This window comes from Ambystoma mexicanum, chromosome 6q (assembly GCF_040938575.1).
Source record: "Ambystoma mexicanum isolate Mex_15411 chromosome 6q, UKY_AmexF1_1, whole genome shotgun sequence".
Taxonomy (NCBI): domain Eukaryota; kingdom Metazoa; phylum Chordata; class Amphibia; order Caudata; family Ambystomatidae; genus Ambystoma; species Ambystoma mexicanum.
The window spans coordinates 972,451,998-972,467,645 of record NC_090937.1 but is presented as its reverse complement, the minus strand read 5'-3'; positions in this window follow the sequence as shown (position 1 = coordinate 972,467,645).

The following is a 15,648-nucleotide window of genomic DNA, read 5'->3' as shown; positions in this document are numbered from 1 at the left end:
ACAAATAGCTTATGCAAGAGGTGCTCTCTGGCTATTTTCATGTCTACTAAGGTCGTCATTCTAGAGATTGGTCTCTGTCCTGACTTACAGAAGTTTGTATTTTATTTTTGCAGAACAGAACTTTTCTTGGAGTGTCCCTTTTGAGGAATGCTTCACAGCGTAATGCAGCGTGGTGATCCGACTGGATGTATGTATCCCGTCAGTTAGCACACTGTATTAAGCTGCACAAGTGGTATTCTAACCCAAACGTCTCGGCACGAGCCCCCAATTTGTAAGAGGATTCAATTCAGCACTACAGCTAAGTTAACGCCTAGTCTAGAATACTGAAGGAAAACCCTTATTGATATATCTTTATGTCCAGTTCATGCGTTCTGGATGACTACCCCTATATAACACCCCTCTCTTGGAATCCCCCTGACCCCACTGAGCCAAGAAGTAGTTCTGTTTTGCAAGTTAAAAGGTTTATTTGATAATTTAAACAATAGATATATATATCACACTTTATAATAAATTAATAATTGAATATCACACTTAATCTGATATGATAAATATTAACAACGGAGAATCTGGCACTAGCACACTTCTTTATAATCACTAATGAGTTGACATGAAATGGATAAGATAGCACACTGGTAAATATGGACAGAAGAATAATGTGGTAGAGAATGCTTTATAGAGTTCAAATGGATGTAATTTTGAATGAAAATGCAATACAGAAAATACTCAATATGATTTCAACAAAACAAGGTAATCACTTTTCTCTGGCAATCCCCTCCCCCCCTTGATGCAAGGCAAGGAAATGGAAGGAAACACAAAGTTCTCAGAAATGCAATCAAATGTGATTCAGTTCACCCCAGCAAGCTTAGACTACAGAAGTTTGAAAACACAGGCCCAAATTGCTTTGATATGTGCTGGCAATGAATTAAAAAATATGCTAAAATGCTTTTAATTCCCTTTCAGAGGTTCAGGGTGAGTGATAGCTACTCTCTATGAATTCAGGATCACATTAACAATGCTTTAGTAGTAACTAGCAGGTAAACGAAGTTTTTGGCAAGGAAAAGCAAAACTGCTGTCTTTTTACACGTGAAGAAATTTGCAAATCGCGGCAAAATTTGCGGATGCGCCGAGCGCTATTACAGAGGAACCACAAGGACTATCTCTATCGTTTTGGGGTCCTAGGAAAGCCTAGGATCTCAGCTTCCAAATGAAAGTTACTGCAAGTCTCTAAGACAAACGGTCGCGGAGATATGAGCGATTTTGTGAAGGTCGTTTTTCAGGTTTGAAATTTTAAAAGCTCAAAATGACAAGTGACAGATTTTGCAGCTAGAATGACAGGTGACAGATTTGGAGCTATCAGGCAGTTCTACTTAGGTTAAAATAGATTGAATTATATTATTTTAACTAAGAGATTGGTTCTGCACAGTTTTGCTAGGTACTCACACTATATTCTTGAATTAAATGGGCCTCGTCACGGATCTGGTCAGGGTTTTAGACTGGGCTCTGGTCTCTCTCTGGGCACAGCACTGCTTTCTCTCTGGGTACAGCACTGCTTTCTCTCTCTGGTCTGGTCTCTAGTTTGGCTTTCTGGAGGTTGATGAATTTGAAGTCTGGATCTCTGGATGTTGTATGGTCCGGCAGAGTGCGTTGCAGCTAATGGAATTGAAGGTCTCTATCTGTCCTGTCTGTCTGCTTTTATGTGTTTTGAGAGTGGGTGGGTATGTTGGTCATAACTAAACTTGCCCCTCTCACTTGTCATTGGTCAAATTTCCATTCCTCACTTGATTGGCGAAGCTAAGTTGTGTCAGAGTGATGTCATTTTATGGCTTGCAGATAGGACACTCCTCTGTCAGATTGCACACATTCTATATTTGATAACAAAAGACATATTTCACAGTTACACAGTTGCTTGAAATTACATATACATGGTGTGGCTGAATTTAGCCATGTCTCTGTCCAAATCTGTTGTTTCTAAGAGCTTGCATTCAGAAATGGCACATAATTGACTTTTTAACTGATTTTTCAATTTCTGACATTGACCCAACTTTACATACATGTGCGTAGGGAGTATGGACATTAACTGATGAAGTTTCAGATTTTTAACATGCATACATTTAGAGTAATATCCACTTTTCCGCTAAAACCCCCCTGAACATACCACCGGTTCTAAAAACCTCTTAAACTGTGGGCAGAAAAATCACAAGAATTATGGTATCATTTATAAAATTTTCACATGTCCGCTCTATGAATGATCCATCTTTTTAAAGTTATGTTCTGGCTCCAAAGGGGTGTGGTTTCCTCTCAGCACAAGGTAGAAATACTGGTTTATCCAGTTCTGCCAAGCCAGCTTCTGTGTCCAGTTTCTCCCCCTCCCAGTTTCTGCCAAGAGTAAGCCACTTTTACGACCCCTGCAATATAAGATTTGCTTGGGTCCTGAAAGGCTCATTGTTCAAGAGGAAGCCATTTATGATCCTCTCAATAAACCCTCTGCCTGGGTGAAGGGAGTTGCATTGTTCACTCTCCTGCAGAGCACAGGTAATTCAATTATCAGATAGATGGTATATTCTTAGTGTGGCCAGCAAAAAGGCAGATAGGCCTGGGAACACAGCTGTGACTCAAGTTTCACTCCTGATGGGGGTAGTTGCCAGGCAGAATCAAGTTCCTTAAGCCAGACTTTCAGCTAACTGTCATGTTTTTTTGTTGCTTTTTAAATTAACTTGCAATTTTACACATGCAGCTAGAAGGCTGATTCCAAGTGCAAAACTATGACATTTCAACAGTTACAAACTATCTGACAGTCAAAAGTAGGTCACTTATTTATATTAACATTTGGATTTTTAGTGTCTGTAGTTCAGTTAAACTTAAACTGCTGACTCCATAGCTCAGCCAGTTTTGTTATAAGCATTGTTCTGGGCTCTTCATTTCCCAGATTTTGTAGGCACACAAAACTCCATTCTGCCAAATGTCTGCTGGTGTTCAGTGAATATTTTGCACATATTGTAATGTTTGAAAATAGGCATTTTGAGCTTGCCTTCAGAGAAACACAGGGTGGTTTTAAAACGCCGGCTTTTGGATAGTGGTGAGTACTGGTACTGCACCCATTTTTGGGATTTAACAAATGAATTCCCCACAATTCTAAGTTGCATTTGGCAATCAGCATTGCCATTCCCAATGGTTTCAGACTACTGTGCGGGTAGTCCAATGGTGGTTTTAAAGCGCTTTGAAGCTAACCGGCGCTACTGTTTTTCCTTTGGCAACCCATTTCCCTCATGGCAACCCGGCCTTTCATTCTCGCACTGGTGGGTGGCAAGTGAGGCAACCATTTTGGTGGGCGCACAAACTGCGCAGCTTTCCTGGATTTCGGCGCACATGTGGGTTTTCCGCCATCTTGACTTTTCTAAGCCCACAGCACCAAATGTTGTAGCATGATTACTTGCACGTGGGTCAAGACACCCAACATCTGTCTAGTAGTCCCCAGCCTCTTTTTCAATGTCCAATCAGTCCATCTTCCTCACTATAAACCCCTGAAACTCTGGGTCCCTTCCTCTTCTTTTTTGCTGCGGAGCCACAGATAAGTACACGCAGGAATAATCAATAATGCTATTGTTTCTGTATTGACATAGACAATTTTAACGTGTTAGGAGCGCGCGCGCATTAATGTCATAGCGCCGTAGCGTTCGTGCGTTTTCAATCTTGACTGACGAGACGCGAATTCGCGTTCGTTTTGCCCAAGGTGTTTCTTTGTCCGAGCGGCCGCCTGCCGAGCCCGCGAGTGATCTAGCACTCGCTGCAGGGCGCAGGCAGCGGCCGCACGGCATCGCGTTTCGGGTGGTTGGGCTCGCGTAGCAGGCGAAGCAAGCCCAACCAACCCTAAAAACAAACGCGGAGCGCGCATGCGCAGGAGCGCGAATTCGCGCTCAAATTTCCGTTCCGAATAAGAGAACTGCAGACCCTTTCCCCCACTCATTTTCTAACCCAGATGTACGCGAATTTCGCTATTTAACTAGCGTTTCGCCTGGGACCAGCAGAGGCATTTCTCATCTGGAGAATTTATAAAAAAAAAAAAAAAGGATAGAAAGAGAAAGCATTTATTTTAACTTTCTGCAGACCCTCGGTGTCTTTACTTGAGAAGGCTGAGTGTCTCACCCACGAGCCTTCATCGCGGCACATACAATTCCATGGCTTATAACATAGAGAAGGAGGCTTGGAGTGAGGGGAGTGAAGGAGGTCTGGAAGAAGGTATGGAAGAGGACATTGACCTTTCCCAGAGCTTCAAAAGAGTACTGGGCGACTCATTGGTGCAAGCCGTGGCACTGGGAGTTAAGCCTCTGCAAGACAGGCTATCAGTCCTGGAAGAGATGCTGGGCAAGAAGGCTGGCACGCTCGATGATCCCGGAGAAGGGACCTCCACGCAAGATCCTCTGCGAAAAGGTGATAAGGGGAAGAAAGTGGCCCGGAAGAGAAAATTCTCTTCTACTCCCCCGGGCGAAAGTACAGGGAAGAACAATTCCCTAGAGGTGGCTGATGCCTTCCACAGGCTTAAAAGTGCCTTCCTTACGAAGACAGCCCTGCCCAACCTCGTACCCCCTACCCCAGGGGCGAAAAACATAGGGGACGCCTATTCGTCATCCTCGGAGTTCTCAGATCAAGAACAGCCAGAGGAGGATGTGCGCAGCATAGGCAGAGCGAGCGTGGTCTCGCAAAAGAGCGTGGACAAACCCAAAGCCAGCAATGTGGAGGCCCTTCCGGATGAGGAAGACATATCGGATATGTTCGACCCCGATACCATAAGGCACCCCAGATCGACAGACTGGACACCTTCTCCACGCGTAGCCCTATATATGTCCCACAAGATGAGGAAGCCTATGGAAAAGGACATTAGGTTCAGACTCAAAGCAGAATGTCCAAGGCCAGAGCTGAGCGGCAAAGTGGCAGATACGCCAGAGCTCGATACAAAAATGTTGACCTTCATCACTAAAGCGGGAAAGGATACTAGGAAAGGCATGGACAGGGCGTGGAAAACATGTCAAGATAAACTGCTCGACATTGCTGGCCCTATAGCCAAAATAATGGATCTGGCTGAGAGAGCCAGAGATACGGGAGAACCGGTCGACCCGTCTACCTTGGCGAGCTGGGCTCAGAGAGCAGTCTGCATGCTGGGCAACGCAAATTGCGCCATATCTTCGGAGCGCCGCAGGTCAGCTTTATTGAAGATCGATAACAAGCTGGGGGACTTGGCCTCCTATGAAGCGGGGGAAAGCGCCCAAGGCCTTCTTTTCGGGGATACATTTGTCAAGGAGATGAATAGGTTCGTTGGAACATACACAGCGCTGGAAAAGGCGCAGGCTTCCATCAGGAAAGTATTCCCGGGGAGAGTTTTTTCAGGGGCCGGTCGATATAGAGGCCGCTCGACCGGCCGCTTCAATCATAGAAGAGCACAAGGCCCCAGAGCCCAGTATTGGGAGACCCGGCAGCAAGACGCCTTCTTCCCGAACAGAGGCCGAGGCTTGCGAGGGCGCCGAGGGCGCGGATTCTACCGACATCAAAACAATAACTCAGGTGAGAGAACACGCAATGACCTACCCCCCAGTAGGGGGCAGGACAGCGCTTTATTTGCACAGCTGGCGCGAGCTATCATCAGACGCGTGGGTCCATCAGACAGTACAAGGTTTTGTACTAGATCTTCTAGATCACCCAGTTCAGAGTCGGGCCCCGCTCAGAATTCAGATGACCCAAGCAGAAGAATCTCTTTTAGATGCAGAGATTCAGACCTTAGCGCAAAAAGAAGCGATAGAGAGAGCGATAGGGAGCGATCCTTCCTTCCTGAGCAATATTTTCCTAGTGCACCGCAAGGACAAAGTTCGTCCAGTGATCAATCTGAAGGAGCTCAACAGCTGGCTAGTTTACAAACACTTCAAGATGGAGGGGATCCATCTACTAGGAGATCTGCTCAGGAAGGGGGACTGGCTTGCGCGCCTAGATCTAAAAGACGCTTATCTTACCGTGCCCATAGCGGCACCATTTCGACGCTTCCTAAGGTTCAGATGGAGAGGCGAACTCTGGCAATTCAAATGCCTGCCATTCGGCCTAGCATCCGCCCCATGGGCTTTCACCAAGCTTATGAGGCCCGTAGCAACAGCACTCAGAGAACAAGGGTGCCGGATGATTGTATACTTAGATGACATTCTGTTCATGGCCGAAGACAAGGACCGTTTAAGGCAACAGATCCGCTGGGCGATAGAGCTGATCTCCAATCTGGGATTCCTAGTAAACAGGAGCAAGTCGGAGCTAACGCCCACCAGACGTCTAGAATTCTTAGGCTTCACCATAGATACGAAGAAAGCTACGTTAGAATTGCCGACTCAGAAGATGAGAGCTATCAAGAAGGATCTGAAAGCAGCGCTCAAAAGACCGCTGATCTCGCTTCGTTACCTGGCCAGGATAGTGGGGCTGCTTGCAGCTTCCATTCAGGCAGTTTTTCCCGGCCCATTACATTATCGAGCCCTTCAGAGGTTAAAGATCAAATACTTGAGGAAAGGCTGGAGATACCATCGGCTAGTGCCCCTAGATGAAGAAAGCAAGGCCGAGCTAAACTGGTGGTTACACAATATGGAAGCCTGGAACGGCAGAGCCATTTTCGGCGACGTGCCAGAGCTAATCATAGAGTCAGACGCCAGCAGGTCCGGCTGGGGAGCGCGATGTGGTATGCTAGAAACAGGGGGAAAATGGTCAGCAGGAGAATTAGAACTACATATCAATTGTCTAGAGCTTCTAGCAGGGTCTTTCGCAGTAAAAGCGTTTACCAGAGACAGAGCGCACTGCAGCATTCTCCTCAGAATGGACAACATATCTGCAGTGAGGTATATCAACAAACTAGGGGGCACCAAATCCAAAATGTTAGCGGAATTAGCAAAGAATTTCTGGCACGAATGCCTGCAGAGACATATCGCAGTGACGGCGGAATATCTACCAGGGGCCCTGAACGCAGTGGCAGACTGGAACTCGCGTCACCTAGTGGACTACAGCGATTGGAGACTACACAGGGACGTCTTCAAGAAACTGGAAGCGAAATGGGGTCCCCTACACATGGACCTGTTCGCCTCGAGACTGAATTCTCAGCTACCAAATTACTTCAGCTGGAGACTAGACCCGGAAGCCCAGGGCACCGATGCATTTCTGCACCACTGGGGGTCACAGAGACATTATGCGTTTCCCCCCTTCGCGATGCTGGCGAGGGTACTAGCAAAAGTGCGCAGGGACAAAGCTCAGATAGTGATAGTGACGCCAGAGTGGAAGTCGCAAGCCTGGTTTCCAGTTCTGATGGAACTTTCTACGGATTTTCCACAGAGGATTGCATTCAGACCAGACTTGCTGGTGGATCCGGCAGGAGCTCCCCATCCTCTGATAGAGGATCGATCTTTATATCTGATAGCGTGCAGAATTTCAGGCACAGATGGCGATTGCCGGGACTTTCAGAAGACGCTACAAGACTTATCAATATGTCATGGGCTCCATCTACAATCAGGAGTTATAATTCCGCATGGCAAGCCTGGGATTTATGGTGCAGGAGGAGGAGTATATCTCCCATTTCAGCACCTGTAGTACAAGTAGTGAATTTCCTAGCCACCCTTCCTGTAGCGGGTAGAGCTTTCAGGACAGTAGGGGTTTATAGATCTGCAATTTCGGCAGGGCACGAGCTAGTGGACGGCGCTCCGGTGGGGGAGCACCCAGCAGTATCCAGATTGCTGAAAGGTGTGAAGATGTCCAAACCCCCCGGAGCAAAGTATTCATCACTGTGGGATGTGCAGAAGGTGATACAGCTGTTTCAGATATGGCCGGATAATAATTTTTTATCAGGGAAACAGCTCTCGGGCAAACTGGCTACGCTTCTTTGCTTAGTTTCTTGCAGAAGAGTTTCAGATGTCAAAGCGCTGGAGATAGATAGGAAAATGTATTACCCAGATGGGATAGCGTTTACCATAGCGCAGCGTACTAAGTCTAATTCTAAAGTGATTTCATATCCATATTGGCCAAATAATGAGAAATTGTGCGTAGCGAATTGCATTAAGCGTTATGAAGCAGCGACAGCAGACGTTAGACCACATGGAGTGAAGCAATTGCTTATAGCGCGTATAAAGCCATACAAAGCAGTCAAATCAGCTACTATAGCCAGATGGGTGAAGGAAATAATGGAACTGGCGGGCATAGACACGTCTAAATTTGGGGCTCATTCCACCAGAGGAGCAATGGCTTCGCGAGCTTTTGCAGTCGGAGTTCCACTGCAGGAGATCATGAAGGCAGCAGACTGGTCAAGTGAGTCAATCTTTAAGACTTTTTACTTCAAACCAGTATCCAATATAGCTGCTGCTGTGGTGGAAAGCTTTGAACAAGCATAATGCTCGCCTCCGGTCTTGTCATAGAATAAAGATTGCCCATGCGACTAGCGCAGGAAGTCTTGATTCTATTAAAGACACGGAGGCGAGCATTATCCCACCCTATGAAATACAGTGTTATGTTACGTTGTGGTCTGTATTGATTCAAATAGATTATGTGTAAGTTTCATTATGACATAAGATGACTGTATTTCCCTTCCCTAACAAGTGTTTTTCTTTTTGCATAGGAGAAGAGCAAAAGAATAGCAGAGATTAGAGTATGGAAGGAGTCAGTTCAGCAAATTTAGAGTTCAGCCAGTTGTCGAAAAAAAAAAAAAAAAAAAAGAGACTTTTCAGCTGGAGTTTTGAGAATTTGATTGGAGTTGGACTTTGTTCAATTATTGGATACGCCGCAAAAGAAGAGGAAGGGACCCAGAGTTTCAGGGGTTTATAGTGAGGAAGATGGACTGATTGGACATTGAAAAAGAGGCTGGGGACTACTAGACAGAGAAGCCTCATGGGAAGAGTAGTTTATGATGTTTTGGAAAGATGATGTTTTCATATTTTCCTTTTTTCTTTGTCATTCAAGTAAAAAAAAAAAAGAAAAAAAAGAAAAAAATGTTATAGATGAAAACAAAAGAAGATTTTAAAAGCTGTGGTTAGCAGTAATTAAAGAAGAATAAGCATAATGCTCGCCTCCGTGTCTTTAATAGAATCAAGACTTCCTGCGCTAGTCGCATGGGCAATCTTTATTATACTTATTATAATGCACATGTAAATACTGTTTACACATTCATAATTGTGTGCCTTGAAAAAGCCTGAGCAAGGGCAAAACAATAGCACCTGCCTCCAAATGGAGTATGTTGGCCCTCTCAAAAAAACATTGGAATAAAACTACTTTGGTTTACAACCAATAAGCAAAATACTTATAACAAGTTACTGTTGAGAATTCTTTTGAGCTTGAAGGCCGGGCGCAAGTAACCTGCCTTACCTACCTCCTTGATTCACACTTACAGACTGACTAGTGGATATCAGTCAATGCTAGGGTTTGCTGACAGGTCATACCATTAAGAAGTAAAGTAACCACAATTAGAACCTAACACTCATAATAGTCACCCCTCTTTTATCCATATTGCCATTAGCACCCATGTAGTTCCTCGCACAGGTGCTAATGATTTTTCAATTTTTTTATTGCTTTTCAAAGTACCTTTCCTTACCCTGCCCGGTGCCGTGTAGTGCTGCTGGAAGTCTCAGGCTGTTTTTAATATTAAGGACTGTGATGTCATCGACATGAAAATGGACTGAAAGGACAGCAGCACTGTGCCGCGCCATGCCGCGCAGTGAATCTACATTTCTTTGACACCATTAGCAGCTGCGTAGGACACTACATGGGTGCTAAGGTGAAGGGGAATCAGAAAGGGAAAGGAAGGGGCACTGGCAACCGAGGCTGTCTTCCGAGCAACCTGATTAGACAGCGCCCCATCACAGGGTGCTAGTGGAAGTTAATGAAAGGGAGCGTCTAGATTTCTAAAGACTAATTTAGCAGGTCATAAAACAAGAAGATGATCTGTATGTTGAGATTACCATTTAGCACAATAAATTAATTAGCACATAGCAAAAAGCCTTCCTTGCAAATGAGTGATTCTAGCAGAGACCAATGAACTTAATTAGACCTAGTTTGGCATTGTGATGCTAATATTTATTTGAGTATCTGACATTTACGTAGAAGCTTAGTGAGGCAGAAAATGGCAGGTACGTAGTTTAAAAAAAAGTCCTCGATGCATTATTGAGAAATTGCACTTATTACCCTTAAGAGAAGGACTGGAATAGGATCTTGGATTGGGTGTGTGACTACCATGGACCAGATGCTGAGGTATAGCTAGCAGAGAATGATTCACTCATTGGATGCCTCCTGGAATTTTTTTTTGTGTTAACATTTTATTGAAATATTTACAATTCAGTACAAACAAAAAGGCCAGACAACAAAAGAATAATAAAAAATGTTTAAAAAACCAACATGTTGCTATGTCGGTCCAGATACCTGCCCCCAAATCTCCTCGTAGATACCACTCTTGTTTTGCTTGCGTACGATGACTCTCTCAAACGGCAACATCTTCTGTAGGTCCTCAACCCACGCGGCCTACTGGAATGTTTAGGCATGGTTTGCTTGAGGACAAGAAATGCTGGTTCAGGGTGCCCCTCGTGGAATGGTATGGTTCCATGAAATTTGCTTGCAAGCAACTTTTCCCACCGTTGTGTTCAGTGGCACCTTCTGAGTGGCTCACATGGTTCACAACCAAATGTATAGGCGATATGTGGAAATATACAAAAGAGAAATTATAATGCACAATTTCATTTATGAAGCGAAGAAACAGTTTATAGGCTTAATTGTCATAATTACTCCTTTTGCACCCAATGACAGATTTGTGGTTTCGCTACTGGACGACTACACAACTAAAATGCTTAGTAATTTCGGAAAATTACATTGTGTGAGCGCGGATGTCAGAAAATCAAAATAGCAGCCAAACTGTGAACAAATGGGCTTTACTGTTTAATTTGTGATGTCACTTTGGAGACTCTGACCAATATTTGTTCACCTTTTTGAAAAAAGGTTTTTTTAGTTCATCCCTCCTGTTCACTCTCCCTCCACCATTACCAGCTTTTTTTTTCTTTTCCAAACAGCACACATGGGAGGTTAACCCTCCATATCCTTTGCTCATGTCTGCACCTCCCCCACCCTGTGAACACAAGAAGAAACACTTTGTGTAACCTCAACTACTTCGCAGTCCTGCCCCCTCGCGCATTTCTTTACTGCGTCCTAATGTAGGCGCCTGGTGTCCATGCCGTGTATCGTTAAGCTGATGCCTCTGGGAAATATATTCAGCGAGGCACGATTAGTGAACTTCGCAAAAATGGGCAGTGTCGAATGCTATCAAATATGTTTTATGACTGCATGAGAATAGGTCAATAATGGAATGAGATCTTTATTAGCCTACACTTTATAATGTGCAGCAAGATCTGAGAGGCACAAGAGCTAATATTGCTATGCTTTGAAAATCAGATGCTGGATGAAGAGAGAATGTATAGTGATAGCCTTGCTAGCAGGTATGGGGATCATCTTAAGGCCCTGGAAGGTCAAGAAGGTCAAGAGGCAGCCTAAGTGGGAGCGTGGGTGTCAAAGCCTGGTGTGCGTGATGCCTATAATAGTTTCAATATAGGAGATTAAAGTGTGAGTATACCCTGGAGTTAGTTTGAAATGGGTGGTTGGAGTGCTATGCCTGACTCACTCTTCTAGGACACCCCAGTTGGTAAGTACTCCAATTCTTTTTCTCCACTGTTTTTGTCACTTTCTTCTTTCTCTGATGTTAAGATCCAAAGACCATACTCCCTTGTTTCCATGAGGAGCTAACGTTGTGGGTCTTGTGGTTGTCTGTATGTAGTAACATTCAAGCAAGGATGCAGAAACAAACATATGAAACTGTACACTGATGAAAGGAGGCATGGCAGTGCTATCCTAAGTGAAGGGGATGAGGTGCCACTGTAGCAAAATCGAACTGATGAAACGCATTGCATCTGGCAAAAACTAGAACCGTCTGTAGGTGAATGTACCCTGTGTGGCGAAGTGTTGTTACAGGACATGAAACACCTGTTAATATCATGTACATCTACTCTCGCTCTCAGAGAAAAATACTTCTTCCATTGCATTCACAATATAGACTGGAATTCTACCCAGGATTTTTGGCATAAGGTTTAAGCTGAAAAGGAGATGTCATTATCCATTGCCCTGTTAAAACTTCTAAATGAATTCAACGTATTAAAAATGTTTCTGTAAATGAAAAACACTGCAGGAATGAAAGTATCGACCTTTCCTTTATACGTATTTCTCCTTTTCTTCTTTCTGATTCTAAGTATTTTTCTTCGTTTTTAGATATGCTTTCTATATTACAGATTTGTGATTTTTTTCTGTCTTCTTTTTTTAGATTTCAAGTACTTTTTTCTGTTTCTATGTATGCTTTGTATACTAAAGACTTGTTAGTTAAATGCTTAGATGAAATGTGCAAAAAGTCATTTTATGTGACTAAATGCACAATAAAAAATAAACATAAAAAATAAAAAATAAAGGTGCCGGCGTAGCAGCATCACTCCAAGAAATCTGACTTGATGTTTGATTATGTGCCAAAGACAGTGAGAGCAAATAATGGGTTGATGATCATGGCAACAAATGAAGGGAGAATGAGCGAGCAGTAGAAACAAATCACATTTTGAGAAATATTGGAGTCTAAGCAGAGTAATAATGGCAACGGCCAGGACCATCAAGAGAATGGTGTCATTATGACGGAAGAAACTCAATTCTCAATTGCGTTCAAAGAAGAAAGAAAAACACAAGGCATCATTCCATCTGATGATTTAGACAGGGATGCACCAATTCATTGAAACCAGTGTGATGTTAGTAACAGAGGTGACTTGTTTTAACCATTTGTAGAATGATTTTAAACATGGGGCGTCAATGATTTTAAACATAGGGCGTCAACACTAAGATATGTTTCTGGATTTCCGCAACCACAAAGAGCATACACGACTCTACGAGTCAGTGGGGGTCATTACGAGTTTGGAGGTAGCCATGGTGAAAATAGCACCATGGCTGCCTCCAAACCCATGTCTGGGCCCGGGTTCACTGAATGGGGACTTACCGGGTCATTCCAACCTTGGAGGACCCGGCAAGTCCCCATTCAGAAAACCATTCCCCATTCCCATTCGAGCCCCCATAGGGCTTAATGGGAATGAGGAAGGAGCTAATAACGGGCCCACAAATTGCGGGCCCGTTATTAGCTCCATGGTCCCTTAACGGGTCCTGCTAAAACAGGCTTGGAAAAACAGCCGGTCCTGGTGGGACCCGCTAAGGGACCTCGTAATAGGGCGGTAAGAGGTTAACGGCACCGGCATCCTTAGCGGTGCCGTTAATCCCCTACCGCCACGGTCGTAATGACCCCCAGTGTGTTGCCGAAAACCCGTCTTCAGGACGCTTTTTATTCTTAAGCACAAGGAGAATGCAGTTTCATGCACAGGGCCCTGTGCACCTTACATCAAGAACCTATAAAAATAAAAACAAAATACTAGTTTTAGGCATCTGGTCAATTCATTTTGTTGAAAAAGGGCTTGTATCGTGTAAACATGTGGGGCGATGCATCCTACTAACCTAGAAAACTAGAACAGAAGTGGATCTATGACTTAGATATGACAAAAACGGGTCTTAATGCTTCCGTGGAATAGAACTTATTCATCCACTAACACAGTGTTCTGGCCCTCCACCAGCCATTATCTTTTTCTGGAGTACTGCATTTGGCTCACTCTTAATTGCCACTGAATATTGCAGGTCTGATCATACATAGCCTTACCAATTAAATTGGACTTAAAGCACGTTGTTCCATCATTTTTTGTCTTTTATACATTTTTACATTTGTCATGTATATTTAACCCATTTGGCTTACATTGAGTTACCAATCATTGAACATCACAGCATTCATTATAAACACGCTGTTCCATCATCCTGTGCCCTTTCATACTTGTTATTTATACGTGCACAGCACATCATGCACTGTTCTGTGATGTTCCACACTAACAGGGCAGACCTCTCTGACCTTTTGAGACGGCTGATGTGACCGGTATACTCGCACGCTGCTGAGTACGTTGCGATTTGCCTTTGACGCAGTGAGCGCACACACGTGATCAACATCACATCACGTGCTTCCTTGGCGTCCAGGTAGTGGTCAGGAAGCAAACCCAGTCCACTTTGGTTTAATAGTTGTGCTCCGCTCTTACAACTACAACGTAGAATGGATAGACCTTCCAGGACGAAGAAATTTGGACTGTCCAGGGCAGTGACCTGACAACACGCTGACCACTTGTGGGAGCATGCTACGCTTCGACAGATGGCTCCTCCGCTCGATTCTGGCACATCCGACACATCCGAAATATTAGATGAGCTTTCCTGCAGAATGTGCAATTAATTCCACGCTGATGAAGCACCATTGGCTGTGCTTTTATGTATACTGACTCCCCGTCGCTGTATATTGACTTTGCCAGGATGGTCTACGGCCAGTGCCATAAGTGGCACTACAAATCGAGCTGGGGCTCATCGAGGGGGTGTGGCCTAGCAGCAGGCGCCCTGCTGGCCCGTTAGGCCACGCCCCCTTGACGAGCCTCGGCTCAATGGGCTACTGGAACCCCTGCCTGCAGGCTTTTGCAGATTAGCACCCTCTCCCCTATTTGGGAGAGGGTGCTAATGTCCGCATTTATTTTGTATAGGCTTGCCTGGCAGGGGACAGCGCCTCGCCTATTCAGCCTTAATGGTGGTGCTGCCCCTCGCCAGCTGGGGAGGGGCAGCGTCACCATTAAGGCTAAAAGGGTGAGGCCACTGGAAGCAGCGGCCTTTTTCTTAAAGACTGAAACTCCCGCGAATCCGCGGGAATTTCAGTATTTAGAAAGCAAGGCCTCTGCTTCCAGCGGCCTCATGTTTTCTCCATAATGGTGGCGCTGGCCCACGTGCATCCCTTGATTAAAGGGATGCCTCGCAGGTGCGGTGCCACCATTACGGCTGAAAGACATTTTTTTCTGAAGCCTGAAGCTCTCGCACACGAACGAGAGCTTCAGGCTGTAGAAAAAAATGCCTTTTCGTGTAGTGGCCAGGGCGGGAGATTAGTGGGCCCCGGCAGGGCCCCGACTCAAAACGAAATTTCGGAGCCTGCCGGGGCCCAGAAAGACTTTAACAAAAAGAAATGGTGAATAAACCCAGCCGGATCCGAAATAAAATATATTTGGTCAAGCGGGTTTATGTTCGAGGCTACTAAAATAGCCTAAAACAATACCATGGTTATTTAAGATAACCGCGGTAGAAAAATTAGGGTAGTTACCACTGCCACCAGCCAAGTCTTGATGAAAAGGGAGCGAAACAGTGCTCCAAGAGAAACAGACAAAAAGGTATAAGAATTAACCCTTTCCTATACTCCATGTAAGATGGGGTGTACTGGGTCTGTAGTTTAAAGAGACTACATAAAGTTAATGGCAACTTTAAATGTTTCTGGGAGACAGTAGTCAGACCTAGAACAATTGAGTCAGTGGGAAGTCTAAAAGACAACCCTCTGTCACTGCACTGAAGGTGCTGTGTAACACACAAAAAATGATTCTCATGGAGTAGGTGAGGCTCCAGAGCTCAAGATCACACAAAGGGTAAAAACACACACAGCAAAACACATGTAAGAGTGGGAAAAAGGCGCACACT